Source organism: Notamacropus eugenii, chromosome 7 (genome assembly GCF_028372415.1).
Source record: "Notamacropus eugenii isolate mMacEug1 chromosome 7, mMacEug1.pri_v2, whole genome shotgun sequence".
Lineage (NCBI taxonomy): Eukaryota > Metazoa > Chordata > Mammalia > Diprotodontia > Macropodidae > Notamacropus > Notamacropus eugenii.
In genome coordinates this window covers 136,917,970-136,938,037 of record NC_092878.1, presented here as the reverse complement: position 1 = coordinate 136,938,037, position 20,068 = coordinate 136,917,970, and the positions used below count along the sequence as shown (strand labels likewise).

General features: G+C 37.9%; 1 pseudogene; it reads left to right on the top strand.

Moving 5' to 3' along the window:
- The window catches only part of LOC140514766 (alcohol dehydrogenase 1-like), a 30,307-nt pseudogene extending 10,549 nt beyond the window's left edge, over nt 1-19,758 (top strand).
- Nucleotides 19,759-20,068: the final 310 nt, after the last annotated feature.

Genomic DNA, 20,068 nt, shown 5'->3' with positions numbered 1-20,068 from the left:
TAACATTGAACTATTTACATTCCTACAGGGAAAAACAGTATTTGTAACTCTTGAAACTTTTTTCAGTATCTGGGTAGTGGGTGGGATTACACACACACACACACACACACACACACACACACACACACACACACATAGAGAAAGAGAGAGACAGACAGAGACAGAGACAGAGAGCACAGAGTGAATTGAATAGGATGGGATCATATCTTCAAATCATGAAATGAAGCAGTGAGAGAGAAATATATTGGGAGGAGAAAGGGAGAAATGGAATGGGGCAAATTATCTCTCATTAAAGAGGCAAGTAAAAGACTTTTCAGTGGAGGGAAAAAGAGGGGAGGAGATAGAAAAACATGAAGCTTACTCTCATCACATTCAACTAAAGGAAGGAATAAAATGCACACTCATTTTGGTATGAAAACCTATCTTACAATACAGGAAAGGGGGGAGAAGGGGATGAGCAGGGTAGGGGGGGTGATGGAAGGGAGGACAATGGGAGGAGGGAGCAATTTGAAGTCAACATTCTTGGGGAGGGACAGGATCAAAAGAGAGAATAGAAGCAATGGGGGGGCAGGATAGGATGGAGGGAAATATAGTTAGTCTTACACAACACGACTACTATGGAAGTCATTTGCAAAACTACACAGATATGGCCTATATTGAATTGCTTGCCTTCCCAAAGGGAATGGGTGGGGAGGGAGGGAGGAAAAGAAGTTGGAAGTCAAAGTTTTAGGAACAACTGTTGAGTATTGTTCTTGCTACTAGGAAATAAGAAATACAGGTAATGGGGTATAGAAAGTTATCTTGCCCTACAGGACAAAAGAGAAGATGGGGATAAGGGAAGGGAGAGATGTTAGAAGGGAGGACAGATTGGTAATAGGGGTAATTAGAATGCTCGGCGTTTTGGGGTGGGGAAGGGGAGAAATGGGGAGAAAATTTGGAACGCAAAATTTTGTGGAAATGAATGTTGAAAACAAATAAATTTAGATTAAAAAAATAAAGCAAAAAAAAAGCATCTCCAGTTTGAAAAGATACCAAGAGAGACACACCGTATAATAAAAGGGATACCAAACATAATTTCAGCTTCTGTTAGGATCTTATTCTATTTTATTGTATCTGTTTTATAGGTTATTATATGCAGGGCAATCATTGCCTGGACAAGTGATCTCCCTTATCTATTGAGGAGGTGGAAGTTGATCTACCAAAGGCTGGAGAGATTCAAATTAAGATAAAGTTGTTATTTATGATCATATCATAATAAATAAAAACTCAATAGGAATTCTTGTCTCTGGAAATGAAGACTTAATGGTTTTAGTCTTGTATTGGTATACGTATTTTTTTCATTATTCAAAAGTTCATAGCCATTTTCTCTTTAGATTCCCTCTTTTGAGGTCCTCTCTCTGCAATCAACTGATAAAAGCTCTTCATCATAAACAGTGTTGGGGTCAGCATTTGTTCAGCAATTAAGGGGTCACATCTCCCACCATATGCATAGCAACAAACCCAGGGCCATTTTGCAGAACACTACTGGAAGAGACATTATATGCAATTCAATCCAAATCAAGAAATGTTGTACATTTCTATGTGCAAAGCACTAGGGAGTATAAAGACATTTAAAAATAGAAAAGTCTCTTCCCTCAAGCTGCTTTTACCCTACTGGGAAGATACATGTGTACAGATAAGTAAATGCAGCTTAATGTCAGGAGGGAGAGATATGGGACCCCAACAACCATGGGGGTGAGGAAAAGCTTCCTATAGAAGGCGACATCTGAAATGAACCTTGAAGGAAGTGGAAAGTCTGAAAACCCAGGGTGGTGGCAGATTGTAAAGAGCTCCAAATCCGATGTCTTTATTTTCTGGGAGGAAAAAATCCCTACGACTTATTGTAATACCTTGAGCTCTATCATTATCATCGTTATTAGCCACTCTTCTTTGGAGAAAAAAACAGAGAGAATGCAAAAATGTAAAAAATGTATCTCAAAGGCTATTAGATCGATACTCTCAAAAACATACCCACTTGCTTTACAATTAACAATTGCTTCATTAAAATAATCTTTTGCTTGGTAAATAACAATCTCCATTTCCCCCAAAATGGTAAGATAAAAACCTGAACATCTATACTTGTCAAGCAAATGATACAATGCTCTGCAAACATTATACATTTATTTTCCCAGTAAGATGTATTGACCCAATTTTTTCCTAGATAGTTATCAAGGGCAGCTGAGTGGCACAGTGGATAGAGTGCCAGGTCTGGAGTCAGAAAGACTCATCTTCCTGAGTTCATATCTGGCCTCAGACTTACTAGCTGTGTGACCTTGGGCCAAACCCTGTTTGCCTCAGTTTCCTCATCTATAAGAAGAGCTGGAGAAGGAAATGGCAAAACACTCTCTACCAAGAAAACCCCGAATGGGGTCATATAGAGTTGAACACAACTAAACAACACACTAGGGCAAGACTTCTGTGCATTAAACTTGCTACTTACTCATGAGAGATAGCTGAAAAGAGAGCTGGTCTTGAAGCCAGAAAAAAAAAAAAAAGTGTTCAATTCCCTCCTGATACAATGTGACTGTGTGACTTTGGGTAATAATGTAATTGTGTTCTAGGCAACTCTCTAAGACTATGAGTTGGGGGGAAAGTATTAACCTGCACTGATAGAGGGAGTTTCACCATCCTGGAGTCCACTATACCAATGAAATCACAGATTTATTTCCTGTCTTAAATCTCCTATTTAATCAATTGTACCAGGCATTTTTCATCAACCAAGGTGGAATACTAAGTACAGAAACCATAAACATGAGAGTGAATGGTAATGAATGCTCTGTGGTGATGGGTGGGGGAGGGATGGAAGCATGAAGTTGAGTGAATTTTGATTAGCAAATGTTAAATAGAAATTTGGATATCTGGAAAACAATTTCTAGAAATTTCTGTTTCCCTTCCAATAAAGAGAGGTTATTATCCTAGGACTGGTCCTTGAATGGATTTCAGTTGGTCCATGAACTTGGACAGGAAAAAAATCGATCTTTATCTTTCCTAACCACTAACTGAAATTTAGCATTCCCTTCAAATATTTAAAAACACAGTTCTGAGAAGCAGCCCATAGCTTTACCAGACTGCCAAAAGTGGGATTTATGACTCTACATAGATTAAGAACCTTTTATCTACAGGGTTTGAACAATAATTAATCATTATTAAGTAACTGAAAGAGATTTGGGAGGCAATTTCTCACAACTGTAATATATATTGTTCTGTGCACTTCAGGGGATGAATCTGGGAAAACATCCATGTGAGCTCTCCCTCTAAAGTGTCAACAGGATCAGAACCGTCCCTAACCTGTAAGTGACTGGAATCAAACCAACAGAGCAACCTAGAGACAGGAGACACAGGACACAAGCAGAAGTTTAATTAATTTCAGAGTGAGGGAAATGACAAACACACAGAAAGCCTCCCCTCTTGTCAAAAAGGAGGGTCTATGGCTAGTAAGTCTGGCAATTCTGTATATATGAAAGGGGTTGGCCCACATCACAATCATCCTTACATCTTGAGATAGTTCTCATGGTTGACATTTCTTGGAATAATAGAAGCATTCCTGAATCCTGTGGGAATAGTCATTATCTCAAGTCTTAGGGGTTGTGGTCACCCTGTCAGAGAGAGAAACAGAGCTCTGTAACAGAAACATGGGTACAGTACCTGTCAGTAATTATGAACATGTGACAGATGGCCCCAGGAAAAAGGGAGAGCTAAATCCCTCATGGAATACCTGGTGCTGGTCCAAGCAATACATTCTGACAGGGGGTGATAATCATCCTGAGCACAAAGAATTATTGTTATGCCAAGCTCAAGGCACAGCCTCCTTATTAGACCTTAACTCTGGAAAACAGGGTATCTCCAAAATAACTTTACATTTCCCCCTTTTGAACAAAGGGAGGAGAGCTTAAAGAACCCCTACCCATCTGGCCAATAAAAGAAAGGCAGGTATATACCATGAGATATTACCCAGGTGTTTAGGGGACATGTGTCCCAAGTGTAATTCTTAACCATTGTTTGAGTGAGGTGGGAAACAAGAATGCCGCTGTAAGAAAATGGGAACAATGGTTTGAATCACAACCTTGATGGTTGGGTACATAACAAAAGAGGAGACATATAAGACTAAGACAGCAGGTTCAGGAATCTTGGGACAGCTGAGAACATCTAGATGTCTGCAGCTTCTGGGTGTGTCTACTCAAGAGCAGGGACTTGCTTCAGATGATCAAGAATTAAACAATCCAATAAAGGTTTTCTCACAATTCCCATAACTGCATAAATACATTAAATTAGGTACATATTAAATTACTGAGAGGGCTCACATTGGACTTGTTCTGAGAAGGGAGATTTACATGTCATCAAGATAACCAAGAAAACTTAAAGATTAACAACTTCACTCTCAGGACAACTCTAAAAGCAGCTTCTCTGGATCCAAATCTAGAGGTCCCATATAATTCTGACAATATGGTTTGGTTTTCCAAACTTCATAGAATTTCAATTTAGATATCACTTGACCTAAATCCTGCACCTGATATAAAAGTCTGTTAAAAATTTATGAGGGTCTAACTGAAGATGAACTCTTCTGTCTCTTAAGATTATCAGACAAATATAAAATGGGAAAATAATTTAACTTGCTGTGCCCTTATCAATGCAGTTTTTGTTTAAGATCCAATTGATCCTTAATTAATACTCAATCCAATTTTGAGAACTTATTATCGAAACATATTACTAACTTAAAACTAAAACTCAAAGCTTGAATTTCCATTATAGATAAACTTTGGAAGCCAAAATGAGAAAAGAAAAAAGAACATGTCATGTGCACAGCTGAATGTAAGAGAGGAGTCAAAATACATAGCAATAAATTTCCATTTCAAGAAAGCCTATGTAATAAATACTGTGTCTTGTGTTGAGAGCTATCTATTTTTTCTTTTGCTTCCTTGTAGGTTTTCTTTTTCTCTCTGCTAAGTACTTTTTACTTTGTTCTTTTTTCACTCTTCCCTCACTACAATTATGAATACTACAATTATTCATGGATACATTTATATATAGCTATATACATGTGAATATACATGTATATTCATATAAACATATACTTTCCCTAACAAGTCCTACTCCTGGTCTTTATTTTATGTTTGTGGGTATCTCTTATTTCCTATCCTTCCTGACTCCTCTACTTCACTTCTGCCCACTACCTTGCTTTCCTATTACTTAATCTAGCTCCCTCTCCAATAAACCCTCTGTTCTGCCATTCTGATAAATCAAAACTCCTTCTCTACAGCCCCTTTAACCTCACCCTCCCCTCTAAAAATTCCTCTCATCCCCCCAAGGATTCCTTCCTTATCCTCCCATTCCCATTAATCCAAACACCCTTCTATAACCACCCTTTAACCTATTCCCTCAGTCTCCCCTATAGAGAGCTGTCTTTTATCCTCTTCCCACCCCTTATCCCCTTAGTATTTTATTTCTTTCTGAATTTAGAAGACTTTTATATTGTTTTAGTTATATGTCAGACTTGGGAGAAATAAATCTCCAGGGCATCTAGTCCAATCCTAACAGATGATCCACTGGGCACTCTTCAAGGTCAGATCCCACTTCTGACACCAATTGATGTCAACTGGATCAGAATTAGCCTCTAACCTATATGGCCACAAACAGAGCAGGCTAGAGACAGGAGAGTCAGGACATAAACACAAGTTTAATTAATTTCAGAGTGAGGAAAATGACATATGGAAGCCACCCCTCCTCACTTAAGACTGTTAAGGCTGAGGCCACTTATATACATGAAAGGGGTTGACCCCCAATAAAATCATTTTTACATCTTGAGGGAGTTCTCATGGTCAGCATTCCTTGGGACAATATGGGCATTCTTGAGTTCCATGGTAACAGTCATTGTCTTCAGAGTCATGGCCACCCTAGCAGGTACAGAACTAGAGTTCTGTGGCAGGAACAGGAGTACAGTACCTCTCAGTGACTGTGAATATGTCACAAATGGCCCTAGGAAATAGGGGGAGCTAAACCCTCAGTGAACACCAGATGCTGGTCCAAGTAACACACTTTACCAGAGGGTGATGTCATCCTGAACATGAAGGATTATTGTTGTGCCAAAGCTGGAACTCATTCAACTTGTTAGGCCTTAGCTCTGGAAAACAGGATATGTCCAAAATATTTTGACAAAATGTAGATAAAAATCCACCAGTGTCTTCTCGTCCTGTGCAGGCTTGCCTGTCTCTTCCCATAAATGCTCCACTAACTTTGCCAAGACCCAATCTTGGATTATGTCCACTATTCTTTAGGCAACTTCTACTCATGGTGCTGGAGAAAACGATGAAATTTCTCACTGGGTCCACCATAAATTTGTGCTAGCTGATCTCAACTGAGTACTCATTACATTAAGGCAGTCTTCCCTAATTAATTGACTCTACCCACCACAGTGACTATTCCAAACCAGTTCCTGTCTCCTCAAATCTTTGTTTTCTATTGCACTGGAAAATTCAGAGCATTTGCTGAAAGTTCTTTCTTCTTCCTTCCTTTTCATCTAACAACACTCAGATGTCTTCTCCCACTATGTCCTCCTTCATCCTCATCCCTTCTCTTACCAAGTCAAACTTCTATATATTTACCCTTAATTCCATTGCACCCCATCTTTTCCAGCAATTTGCCCCCTCTGTCATCTTCATTCTTTTACTAAACATCAGTCTCCCTCCCCAACTACTACTAACAAGCAGGCACCAAGTTATCCTTAAAAAACCCTCACTTCTTCCTATTAATCCCACTGCATATTGTCTTACATCATTCCTCCCATTTGTAGCTCAATTCCTTGGAAAAAGCCATTTATATTGCTATTATAGTAGCCATAATGGATTAGTATCAGCTTAGAAGGAGGTCTCTATTGGAATGACCCTGGTATCTGAGCTATTTAAGCATTATGACCAATGACTTGAATGAAGGCATAAATAGCATACTAATCAGATTTTCAGATGACACAATAATAGGAGTTATAAATAACACACTGAATGACAGAATGAGGATGCTAAAAGATCTTGTTATGTTCAAACACTGAGCTTCAATCCAAATTTTTTTAATTTGATAGTTATAAATATAAAGGCTTACAGTTCAGTTCAAAAAATGAATTTCAGAAGTAAAAGATGGAGGAAACAAAGCTGGATAGCAATTTGTATGAAAAAGATCTAAGGATTTCAATGGACCTTATGATCAAGATGATTCAAACAATATGATTCTATTTTAACTGAGTTTTAGGCTACAATGAGAGGCAGAATGTCTATTATCATGGAAATGATGCCCTGGTCTGATCATGTTTGAAATATGTTCACCTTTGGGTGCCTCACTTCAGGAATACCATTAATAAATTAGACAGCAAAAAGGGAGGAGAATCAGCATTGTAAAAGTCCTTGGGCTCATGTCATGTGAGCATCAGCAGAAGGGATTGGGATAGTTAGCCTGGAGAAAAGATTTGGGGGGAATGGCAGGAGAACTGATTTCAAGTGTTTGAAGGGATTTCCAATAAAAGAGAAGTTAGACTCTTTCTGTTTGATCCCAGTTGTGTGCTCTGACTGACTATAAAAGGTAAGAATGTTGATGAAGTTCCCTCTGCTATACTTTTAGGCACTGCCTAAAAGTCATTAAGCACCTAGTATGAGGTCAGACAGGGCAACTAGAGAGTGAACCACATAGAGCACCAGACCCAGAGTCAGGAAGACCTGAGTTCAAATCCAACCATAGACACTTGCTAGCAGTGTTGCCCTGAGCAAGTCACTTAACCCTGTTTGCCTCAGTTTTCTCATTTGTAAAATAAGCTCAAGAAGGAAATGGCAAATCACTCCACTATCTTTGCCAAGAAACCCCAAATTGGGTCACAAAGAGTCAAACATGACTGAAAACATCAACAGTGTTGAGGTGGAGTGTGTAACCTGCTTTATCAGTTTTAATATGCATTAGGTCAGATCTATCTGATCAAGCTAAGAGTGTCAACCAATTGGGGGGAGAAAATATAGGTAATTCACCGGAACCAGAACAGAATATGTTGAATTGTTCTCTTTAGAACCACTTACTTTCCAAATCTGGCTTGCTCATACCTGAATCAAGGTGGAAAACAACCATCTAAGGATAACTGGGTCACCTACCTGCCCCTGACTCCCCAGTTTTACAAACAAACATTCTGATATACAAAGAAGGAGAAAGAGGATTATATGTGAGACACTTTGATCTTCTGTTGTTACAGGGTTTTCTAAGTATACTATGCAAGTATACACTATACAGAGTGAACCTCTGATATTATAGGAAGAAAATATTCTGCTATATTTGATGCCATTTAATTGTCATGCAGGTTATATCTTCAGGGATCTGTGGTTCAGATAATCACATGGTAAAAGGAAAAAATAAGACACTTTTACCTGCAATTTTGGGACATGAAGGAGCTGGAGTAGTAGAAAGCATTGGAGAAGGTGTGAGCAGTGTGAAACCAGGTGAGGATGGAGCACAAAATGGGGTATGATGTCAAAAACTCCTTTCCACCCCTCTACAAAAAATTATCACATTCTCTACAAAAAGGAAAGGGATTTTGGAGTAGATTAACACATATATAAACAGATAATAAGATTCAGATCTGTAAGAGGTTTAGAAGATTATTAGATTGCCAAATCCTCTATTAGACTATAAACCTTTGGACCTGTGAAGGAAGACTTTATCCACCCTCTGAGAAACAGAGGAGAAAAAAGAACAGTATGGTCTGACATCGATGTATACCAATGTATATGTCTATACAGAGAACGATTATAGATATCTAAATAGTATGTATGCATGTATAATTGTATGCATGTATAAGTATAGTATGTTTTCTGTATATGTGTATGTATATGTGTGTATATAAAAATATGTGTATGTGCCCATATGTGTACATTGTGTATATTGTGTGTGTGTGTATGTGTATCTTCCACTGGAAAAAGATGAGTATCAGAGTGCTCAGTTGGTCTTTCACTAGAAGGCAACACCATGAGAAGAGAAAATTCAGAATTCAGAAAGAGACACTGGTCAGTAGCATTAAATGCTGTAGACAGGGCAAGAAAGATGAGATTTAAGAACATGCCATTGGATTTGGCGAGTAAGGGAGCAATTCAAGGGAGAGCATGTTGAGCTGAGTAATAAGTTTTGGAGCCAAATTGGAAGGAGTTGAAAAGGGAGTGACAGGGAGAGGAATTGGAAGCCAAAGAATGGAAACAACTTTTGAGTTTGTCTGTGAAATGCAGGCAAAGATAAGAAGGATGGTTTGAGGAGATGGTAGAGTCAAGTAAGGGCTTGTTAAAGATGAGGGAGATCTAGTGAGGTTTAGTAGGGAATAAGCCAGTTGATGAGGAAAGACCAGAGATTAGAGAGTGAGGGTCTAGGAGTGATTTTAAGGAAAGGAATCAGAGGACACAGGACTGAATAAGGTGAAAGTGTTAAACGAGGTAGAGGTGTTACAAGAAGATCACTTCAATTTTTTAACTTTTAAATTTTCTTCTTTATTCTAAATTTAACAGTATAAATGAACACAAATATGTTGATATACAAATAAGAACAAAAAAGAGGATTGTGTAAGACACTAAACAACTGTTGGTATATAGAGATTTTTTTAAGTTTATTAGCAAGTAGCAGAAAAGAGGGTGCTCAGAGCCATTAGCCTCCAGCACAAAAGTTTTTCAGGGAGTGTAAGACACAGATGTTGTACTAACCCTGGAGCATGTTGTGGCTTTGCAAGGCTTAAAATGCCAGAGAATTGATGTTCATAAAGCCAACAGCTACCCTTACATCCATATAGTCATTTGCCTGGCCAAGAGCAAAATTGCTTCTTCCAAGCAAAGAACATTTGCATTAACACCAGTTATGTGACAAAATTTCATTACAGTTTCATGAGTTATTTTTTTATGAAATTCAATGTACACAACTTGCTGAATTATCTCCACATTTCATTCTGATTCTGTTCAACTTTTCTCTCCATCCATATAGACAATCATTTCTTCTGTTTTCCTCCGTTGGGAGATAAAGTATTAATGCCTGCTCTACCTCAATGCCAAAAATGTGACTCCTGCTTACATGCCAAGGACAGCTGTTGCCTGAAGGAAGAGTAAGCCCCTTCCTTACCACTAACTCTGCTTCCATATTTACCCATGGCTGATGGATCTCATTTCTCTGTGTGGATCTGTGTCTGTCTGTCTCTATGGACTAGTGTGTTTTCTTCTGTTGGATTGATGCTTGATGGTACCTCCAGATTTACATGCAGAGGGAGGAAACTGTATACCATTTCTGGAACAAGCACATTTACTCAATACACCATGATGCATGAGATATCAGTAGTAAAAATTAATGATGCTGCACCCCTGGAGAAAGTCTGCATATTAACCTGTGGATTCCCCACAGGCTATAGAGCTGCTATTAATACAGCACAGGTGAACATGTATTGATGGGCAATTCAGTGAATGAGGCTTTCCCTAATCTATACTCAGACATGGCTGAACCAACCAAAATGGTCAAGCAAGTAGCCTTGTAAAGACTCAGGCAGACTGTGAAGAATGTTTCTTCTGTTTTGATAATGCAGGTTCATTCAGCACTGAAGTCTCACTAGGAATTTGTGTCTTTCATGTGCAGATTACCCCTGGTTCCACCTGTGTTGTCTTTGGGCTTGAAAGTGCTGGCTCTGCAGTTGTTCTGGGGTGCAGAGCACCTGGTGCTGCCAGGATCATTGGCACTGACATCAATGAAGGGAAGTTGGCTAGGGCAAAAGCTCTTGGGGTCACTGATTGCCTTAATCCTCAACACTTCAAGAAGCCCATCCAGCAGGTGGTGGTGGAAATGACTGGTTATAGTGCTGAATTTACCTTTGAGGCTATTAGGACTATCAAGACCATGATATCTTACTTTTGTGGGCACAAAGCGAAAATGTTTTCGGACAGCAAGTAGCCACATATTAAACTAATTTAACTTTACCAAAAAGAACTTAAAAGAAAAATGATAACTAACACACATGAGCAGTTTCCTTATCTTAAATGTTTTGTGTGATGGAATGTTTTTCAATCATTGCAACTATACATTGTAGCTAGTGATATAACATTATACTACACACAGTTTCAATATAAGGAGGACCAATCCCAGATGAGTTCCTACATATAGAGAAGACTCTCTCCCACATAAGGATTTGAGTGGCTCAAAAGAAGGAAGAATAGTGATCTCTAGCCCCTTTTCCCCTCAACAAAGGGAAGGTATAATCCTTTCTCCCCCCCACCCTCTGCACTACCTCAATCTCTGTGGTGGGGAAGAGGATTAGTTCATAGCTTAATTCAGTTCCCAGAGAGCACAGTCCCAGTTTTAAGTTCAAAAACCCACTAAGACATGAATCCCAGCCACCCTGACTTCTCAGGGTTTCCATGCTTGGCTGGCTGGCTGCACCACCCCACCTGCTATCCTGGCTCCAAAGTCATCATGGTTCACTCCCATTTCCATGAGAATTACCCTCCAGTACCTGAAACTGAGAACAAACGACCAAACAGAATGAACACCACCCAGGACCACTTCTTGGAGCCAGGGGCAAAAAGAAGGAATAAGGGAAGGATTTGCCTTTCCCTGTGACCAGTTCAGTTTATGGCATCCATATGGGGCACAAAACACAAGAGCCGCCAGAAAGTTTAAAGGAAAACATGGTGAAAATGAGAGTGAACAACATCTCTGTCTCGCCAGTTTTAAAGACACAGTCAAACAATGGAAGGCTTGCTCAAAAATCCTGAGCTACAATCAAAATTCTCTCTCTCTACCTCTCTCTCTCTCTCTGTCTCTCTTTCTCTCTCTCCCCTCTTTCTTCCCTCCTTTGCCCCCTCATCCTTTCTCGTGTTCTGTCATGTTTTTTCTACCTTTGTCTCTATCACTATTTCTTTCTGCAAATCTCCGTGTCTTGGCTTCTCTTTCGCTTGCATCCTGACCCTCCTCTCAAGAGTAAACAAGGTAATGGCAGAAGGAAGGAATACTAAAGGAATGGAAATATAAATAGTAATATTTGAGACAGAGGAGAAAAAATAGGCAATGGAAGAAGTAGTAGAGGGAAAGAAGAGAAGTAGAAAAAACAGGGGATAGACAGAAGAGGAACAAACTACAATAAATATTACATTATATGCCTCAAGCATATTAGGATACACAAAAGTGATGACGTACTCCAATTATTTAAAGGCATTTTCTTCAAAACAATTGGAATGAGGGATGAAGAGAAGGAAAGGAAGGTGACAGGGAATGGCCTGAGACAAACCACCTCCTTTGACACATTACCCCAATCAAGAAATGGAAGTTTATGATCCAGTCTAACTCAATGTGGCTCAAATGAATATGACCTATGCTTAAAACTAGTTCTCATGGTAGTGAGCTTCACCACGAACCCCTATATGAACCAGAAAGGTGACAGAAGGACTCACAATAGTATTGTTAACCCTAGGTTGTGGCTCTGGAATCCTGCAACCTGAGTTATTGGATTATCACCAACAGTATCTAAGCTCTCTTGATTCCAATGAGGCTACTGTCTGGTCAGATCCTGAAAGAGAGTTTATTAGGAGGTAGGAAGAAAACTTGAAATGATTGGGGGCTTTAACTCTAAAAATTCCTTTGAATTTCCAAGAAACTTTGGGACAGACAGATATAGCAGCTAATATTTCTAGAATGAGACAGGAATAAAATCAATCAATAGATTAGTCAAATAATAAACATTTATTAACATTTACTACATACCAGGTATGTACTAGGTACATGGACAGAGAAAGCCTATACAGGGAAAGCTAAAAGTATTTCTCTTCTCTCTCTCAAGGTGGGGGTGTGCTGGAATCCGCTCAAGTCAGTGCACAGAAACTGATTCTTAAATTATCAGTGTAAGCGTTTATACCTCTGAAATTGGCGAATGTTACTTAAGGACTTGACTTACTGTTTTGTTTATTGTCTATTCTTAAGAAAGTGATATACAAAATGTTAAATATGCAGATTAAACTTAAAATTGTGTCCTATGAACATTTTATGGAGAGTCACTTATTAAACATTTACAAGCACATTCCTAATGAAAGGGTATTATTACAGCTATTGTAGCAGATTTATAAATATTGGTTAGTATAGGGTGCAACTTAAAACTGGTTGTTGTCATCCCAGGCTGCTATCAGTAAATAAGATAATCCAAAGCATTGATTCCAAAAGACAAAGGATTTAGAATTACAAGCAAAAATAATCTCCCCATCAAAACTGGGTGTAATCCTTCAGAGGGAAAAATTTATATTTAATAAAATAGAGGAATTCCAAGCATTCCTGATGAAAAAACCAGAGATAAATAAAACACTTGACGTTCAAACACAAGACTCAAAAGAAGCATGAAAAGGTAAACATGGAAGTAAAATCCCAAAGCACTCAATAAAGTTAAGCTGTTTATACTCCTATTTTGGAAGATTTTATGTATAACTATATATGTACACACATGTATAATTATATAAATACATAATTTCTTTTCATATTTTAAACTATTTTTTAAATTACCTGTAAAGGCAAATTTTAATGTTCACTTTTGAACAGTTTCAAATTTTTCTTCCTCCCTCCATCACCTCTTCCCTCCCTAAAAGAGTAAGCCATCTGATAAAGGTTATATGATTGATTTGATATAGGTTATCTGATACAGGTTTACATGATTATAAAATATATCTCCAAATTAGCCACCGTGTGAAAGAAGAAATAGACCAAAAGGAAAAATACACACACACAAATAAAGTGAAAATAGCATGCATTGATTTCCATTCAGAATTCATCAGTTCTTTCTCTGGATGTGGATAGCATTTTCCATCATGAATCCTTTGAATACATATAATTTCTAAGAATCTTATTATTATTTGGCAGTTATAAAGAGTTTATGTAGACAGAGGGAATAGTTGATTATATTAGATGATCTCAAAAAAAAATTAAGGGGTGAGAAAGGATGCATTGGGAAGAGGGGAATGGAGAAAAAGAATGGGAGAAATTATCTCACATAAAAGAGGCGAGCAAGGAGGAATTTTCACATTGAGGGAAAAATGGGGCAGGCAATACCTGAACTTCACTCCCATCAGAATTGGTTCAAAGAGGGAAGATATATAGACATCTCTCTTACCCAACCGAGAAGTAGGAATGGAGGGGGATAAAAGAAAGGAGAGGAGGGCTGATAAAAGGGAGGGCAGATTAGGGGAGGTAGTAAAACAAATTTTTATGGAAGGACAGAGTAAAAAGAGGGAGAAGGATGGAGACAAGAAAATAGGATGGAGGGAAATATATAGTAATCATAGCTGTGAATGTGAATGGGATGGACTTATTTATAAAATGTAAGCAAATAGCTGAGTGAATAAGAAACAAGAATTCAGAAATATGTTGTTCACAGGAGACACACTTGAAATATGAGATAGGTACACAGATTTAAAATAAAGAACTGGAGCAGAATCTGTTCTGCTCTAGCTGCAGTGGAAAAAAAAGCAGAGATGGAAATCATGATCTCAGACAAATTAAAAGGGATAATCAGGGAAACTACATTTTCCTCCAAAGTATCATAGAAAATAAAGTAATGTCAGAACTTCTTATAACAAATTTCTATGATAAAAGTCTTGCTTCTCAAATACACAGGAAACTGAGACAAATTTCTAAAAATAAGAGCCATTCCTCAATTATAAATAGACAAATGATATGACCAGGTCCTTTTCAGAAGAAATGAAAGTTATCCATAGCCATATGAAAAAAATGCTCAAAATCACTATTACAAATAAAGACAACTCTGAGGTAACACCTCACATCTATCATAGTCTAGGATAACAGAGAAAGAAAATGACAAATGCTGGAGGGGATGTGGAAAAATAGGAACACTAACGCACTGTTGGTTGAAGTTATGAACTAGTCTAGTCAGTATGGAGAACAGTTTGGAACTATGCCCAAAGGGCTACAAAATTGAACTTACCTGTGGACTTAGCAATAAATAGCACTAGTAGGTCTGTCCCCTAGAAAGATCAAAGAAAAAGGAAAGGACCTATATGTACAAAAATACTTACAGCAAGTCTTTTTGAGGTAGAAAAGAATTAGAAATTGAGGGAAAATCTATCAGTTGAGGAGGGGATGAACAATTTGTGGAATTTAATTGTAATGGAATACTATGTAATGGAATATTATGCTACATAGCATGATGTGGGGGGATGGTTTTATAAAATCCTGGGAAGATCTCTATGAACTGTTACAGAGTAAAGTGAAGAAAAACCAAAAGATCATTGTGCATAGTAATACCAGTATTGTAATGATCAACCATGAAAGACTTAACTATTTGATCCAAACAATGATTCAAGACAATTCTGAAGGACTCCTGCTGAAAAACATTATTCACTTCCATAGAAAAAATAGATGAACTCGGAGTACAAAGTGAAATATGGTTTTTTTACTTTTAAATTTTTTCTTTCCTTTTTATGTAATATGGCTAATATGGAAATATATTTTGCATTATTTCAAATGTGTAATTTATATATTGCTTGCCTTCTCAAAAACTGGTGCAAGAGTTGAAGAGAGAGAAAATTTGAAAATATTTATGTTAAAAATAAATAATAAATTTGAAATGTTTTTTTAAACAACCCTGAATGCTGCAAAGAGGCCAAGAAGGATGAGGAAAAAGAAAAGGGTACTGAATGTAATGAACATTCAATTGCTTACATATGAATTATGAGTAACGGTGCTGTTCTATGCATACCCTAGTTCAGTGCAAGGATCTTAGTCCTACGAACAGGTGAAATTTGATTCTTCAAAGTCCTCATCTGAAATAAATCACTGGAGTGAACATAAAAGGAACACAGCAAAGATCATATCCAAGTGGAAGGAAGGAGAATATGGTTTCTGAGTTAGATCCTGAAGGACTGCAAAAATTTCAGTAGTAAGAGGGGATGACAAGGACCTTTAGTCATCTAGAACAAAGACATGGGGATAGAGAAGCACAACATGCAAACAGAGGAAAGTGAGGGGTCCAGTTTGGCCACAGAGTGGATGTGTAGGGGCAACGTGATGTGGTGGATAGAGCACTGGATTCAGAAGCAAGAAAACTTGAGTACAAACCCTGCCTCAGACACTTCTGAATGGTGTGACCCTGAGCAAGTCATTTACCTCTTTGGGCTTCAGTTTCTTCATCTGTAAAGTGAGAAAATTAGACTCAGTTGGTCTCTTCCAGATCTCAAATCTACCATCTTATGATTTGTGATCCTAAGTAATATGAATTAAACCCAGAATGGTGTAGGGCCTTGAATGACCAGCTCAAGCATTTAGTCTTTATTTAATAGGTAATAAGAGGTTATTCAAAGTCTTTGAGAAAATGAGTAACATGAATATTGGTGGGAATATGAACATGACCATGAGACCTATGACCTCAAACTGTTCCTCCTAGCCAATCAATTAGCTTCTTGTGCTGTCTGGAAAAGAAGATGGAAAGCAGACTCTTACACTACCGTCAATGGATTTTTCTGTATTCATTGCTATCATGGTATACTGACGTTTACCTGATTCATCAAGTTGGCCTTATTGTTCAAACACCATTATTATCTATTTTTTTTCCTTCACAGAGTATAAAGCCAGAGACCACATTCCTCTATTAGTGGAGAATTACATGAAAAAGAAAATTGATGTAGACCCACTGATAACTTATACACTGTCTTTCATCAAAATTAATGAAGGGTTTGACCTCCTCCAGTCAGGAAAATGGTAACAGCTTTTTTGATCATCTTTGTGCCTGATATTTACATTTTAAAAAATCATACTGAAAATGAGGAAGCCTTTCTCACGTGATCTTAAACGAGTTAGATAATCTAGTTGCAAGTTACAAAATAAACCCACATGAATCATCTGCATTTCTATCTATGACTAACAAAGCCCAACAACAAGAGATAGAAAGAGAAATTCCATTTAAAGCTATAGTGGACACTATAAAATATCTGGGAGTCTAACCACCAAAACAAATCCATGGACTATATGAACACAACTACAAAAAAATTTTTGCACAAATAAAGTCAGATATGAGTAAGTGAGAAAACATCAGTTGCTTGTAGGTAGGCTGAGCCAATATAATAAAAATGACAGTTCTACCTAAATTAATTTACTTATTTGGTGCCATACCAATCAAATTATCAGATAATTATTTTCTAGAGCTAGAAAAAAATAACATCAAAATTCATCTGGAAGAATAAAAGGTCCAGAATATCAGGGAATTAATGAAAAGAAATACTAGGGAAAGTGACCTAGCCCTACCAGATCTCAAATTGTATTGTAAAGCAGCAATCATCAAAACCATTTGGTACTGGCCAAGAAACAGAGGGGTAGACCAGGGGAATAGGTTAGGAACTCAAGACACAGTAGTCAATGAATACAGCAATCTACAGTTTGACAAATCTAAGGACCTCAGCTTTTGGCATAAGAACTCATTGTCTGACAAACACTGCAGGCAAAACTGGATAATAGTATGGGGAACACTGGGCATAGACTAATGCCTGACCATACACAAGAATAAAGTCAAATGGAAACATGATCTAGGTATAAAGACTGATACTATAGGCAAATTAGGGGAGCAAGGAATAGTGCATTTATCAGATTTATGGAGAAAGGAGAAATTTATGACCAAACAAGAGACAGAGAGCATTATGAAGTGCAAAATGAATAATTTTGATTACACCAGATTGGAAAGCTTTTACATAAAAAACCCAAATCAACCAAGATTAGGAGGGAAGCAGAAAACTGGGAAAGAACTAGTATCTGTGATAAAGGCCTCATTTCTAAAATATATAGAGAACTGAGTCAAATGTACAAGAATACAAATCATTCCTCAATTGATAAATGGTCAAAGATATGAACAGGCAGTTTTCAGAGGAAGAAATTAAAGCTACCTATAGCCACATGAAAAAATGCTCTAAATCACTATTGATTAGAGAGATGCAAATCAAAACAACTCTGAGGTATCACATCACACCTATGAGATTGGCTAACTTGAAAAAACAGGAAGATGAAAAATGCTGGAGATGTGGGAGAGTTGGAACTAATTCATTGTTGGTGGAGCTGAGCTGATCCAACCATTCTGGAGAGCAATTTGGAAATATGCTCAAAGGGCTACAAAAATGTGCATACCCTTTCACCCAGTGATACTGCTTCTAGTATTTATTGCAAAGAGATCATAAAAATGGGAAAAGGTCCCACATGTACAAAAATATTTATAGCAGATCTCTTTGTGGTGGCCGTGAACTGGAAATCAAGGGGATGTCCATCAATTGGGGAATGGCTGAACAAGTTTTGGCATATGAATGTAATGGAATACCACTGTGCTATATGATATTATGAACAGGAAGACTTTAGAGAGGACTGAAAGGACTTATGTGAACTTATACTGAGTGAAAGGAGCAGAACCAGGAGAAAATTGTATACAGTAACAACCACAGTGTGCAAGGAATTTTTCTGCCCAAGTTCACCTAGTTAGAATGTATCCAAGGCAGCAATCATCTAATCTCAGAAGGAAGGCATTAGCATTAAAGGGGTCCCAGAAAAGCTTCTTTTAAAGGGTGAGATTTTAGCTTGAAGAGAGCCAGGAAAGCCAGGAAGCAGAGATGAGAAGAGAGAACTCCAGAGTTGGAGGACAGCCAGTGAAAATTCACAGCATTGAGAGATCGAATATCCTAGAAGAGGAATAACAAAGAAGTCAGTATTATTGGACTATAGAGTATGTGGGAGGGAGCAAAGAGTATAAGAAGACTAGCAAAGTAGGAAAGGGACAGGTTATGAAATGCTTTAAATGCCAGAGGATTTTCTATTTGATCCTAGAAGTAAGAAGAAGCCAATTGGGTTTATTGAATAAGGAGGTGATAAGATCAGCCCTGTATGGACTATTGTGGGAAAAGACTTGATGAAGGCAGACCAACCAGTAGGTTTTTGCAACAGTCCAGGCTAGAGGTAGTGAGGGCCTTTGGTATCAGAGCAGAGAAGGGAGTATATACAAGAAATGTCACAAAGGAAGGATAGACAGAACTAGGCAATAGATTGGTTGGGGGAGGTTGGTGGGAGTAAGAGGAGTCAAGGACTATGCCTGCATGTACAAGCCTAGGTGACTCAAAAGATGGTGGTATCCTCAATAGTAATAGGGAATTTGGGAAGAGGAGAGGGATTTGGAAGGAAAGATACTGAGTTCAGTTCTGAATATGTTAAAATGCTCAGGATATCCAATGTGAAGTATCAAATAGGAAATCAGGGGTTCAAAACTGGATGTGTGATGAGAGAGTAAGATGGAAAGGAAGATCTGAGAATCATCTGCTTAGAAATGATGACTTGAACACTGACCTGTCTGACTCCAAGATCTGCCCTCAATATTGGCCTCTTACGGACTAATTGGAATCTTATCATTTCAAACCTCTGAGATCATGTGGTCTAATTCCTTTATTTTTCACAAAGTATGTAGTGAATTATAGTAGAAAATGCAATGAACTGAGAAACAGATGATCTGTATTGAAACCCTGGCTTAAACACTTCCTGGCTATATGATGTATGCAAGTCACTATAATGATTGAAGACCTCAATTTCATCATCAGCAAAATGGGGAGAATACAAATTCTATCTGCTTCACAGGATAAAGAAAATGCTTTGAAAATGTAAATGTAAAAAGAATTGCTTTTTGCACTTCTGTGTTTTAGCATTCGATGTCTCCTATTTTTCTGAGATTCTAGCAGATGAAAGCAGAAAGGAAATCCAAGGAGGCATTCTTCCTCCTTGCAACAGTGTCATACTCTTGGGACCTTCATGTAGATCAGGACTGGATTTGCAAACTTGGTACTTCCTAGAATAGTGGGAAATGGAATAAACTAGGTCTGATATGCCATTAAAAGATGTTTGTTTTAAATTTGTGTGTAAAGTTGACTTATGGCTTAAAAGAGAAAAGAAATGGGAGTTTAGTTCTTGATGAGTTGGAGCTTCCTTCGGTCTAATTATATTAATGTAGATTGATATTCTCCTGTAAGGAAAGATCCTA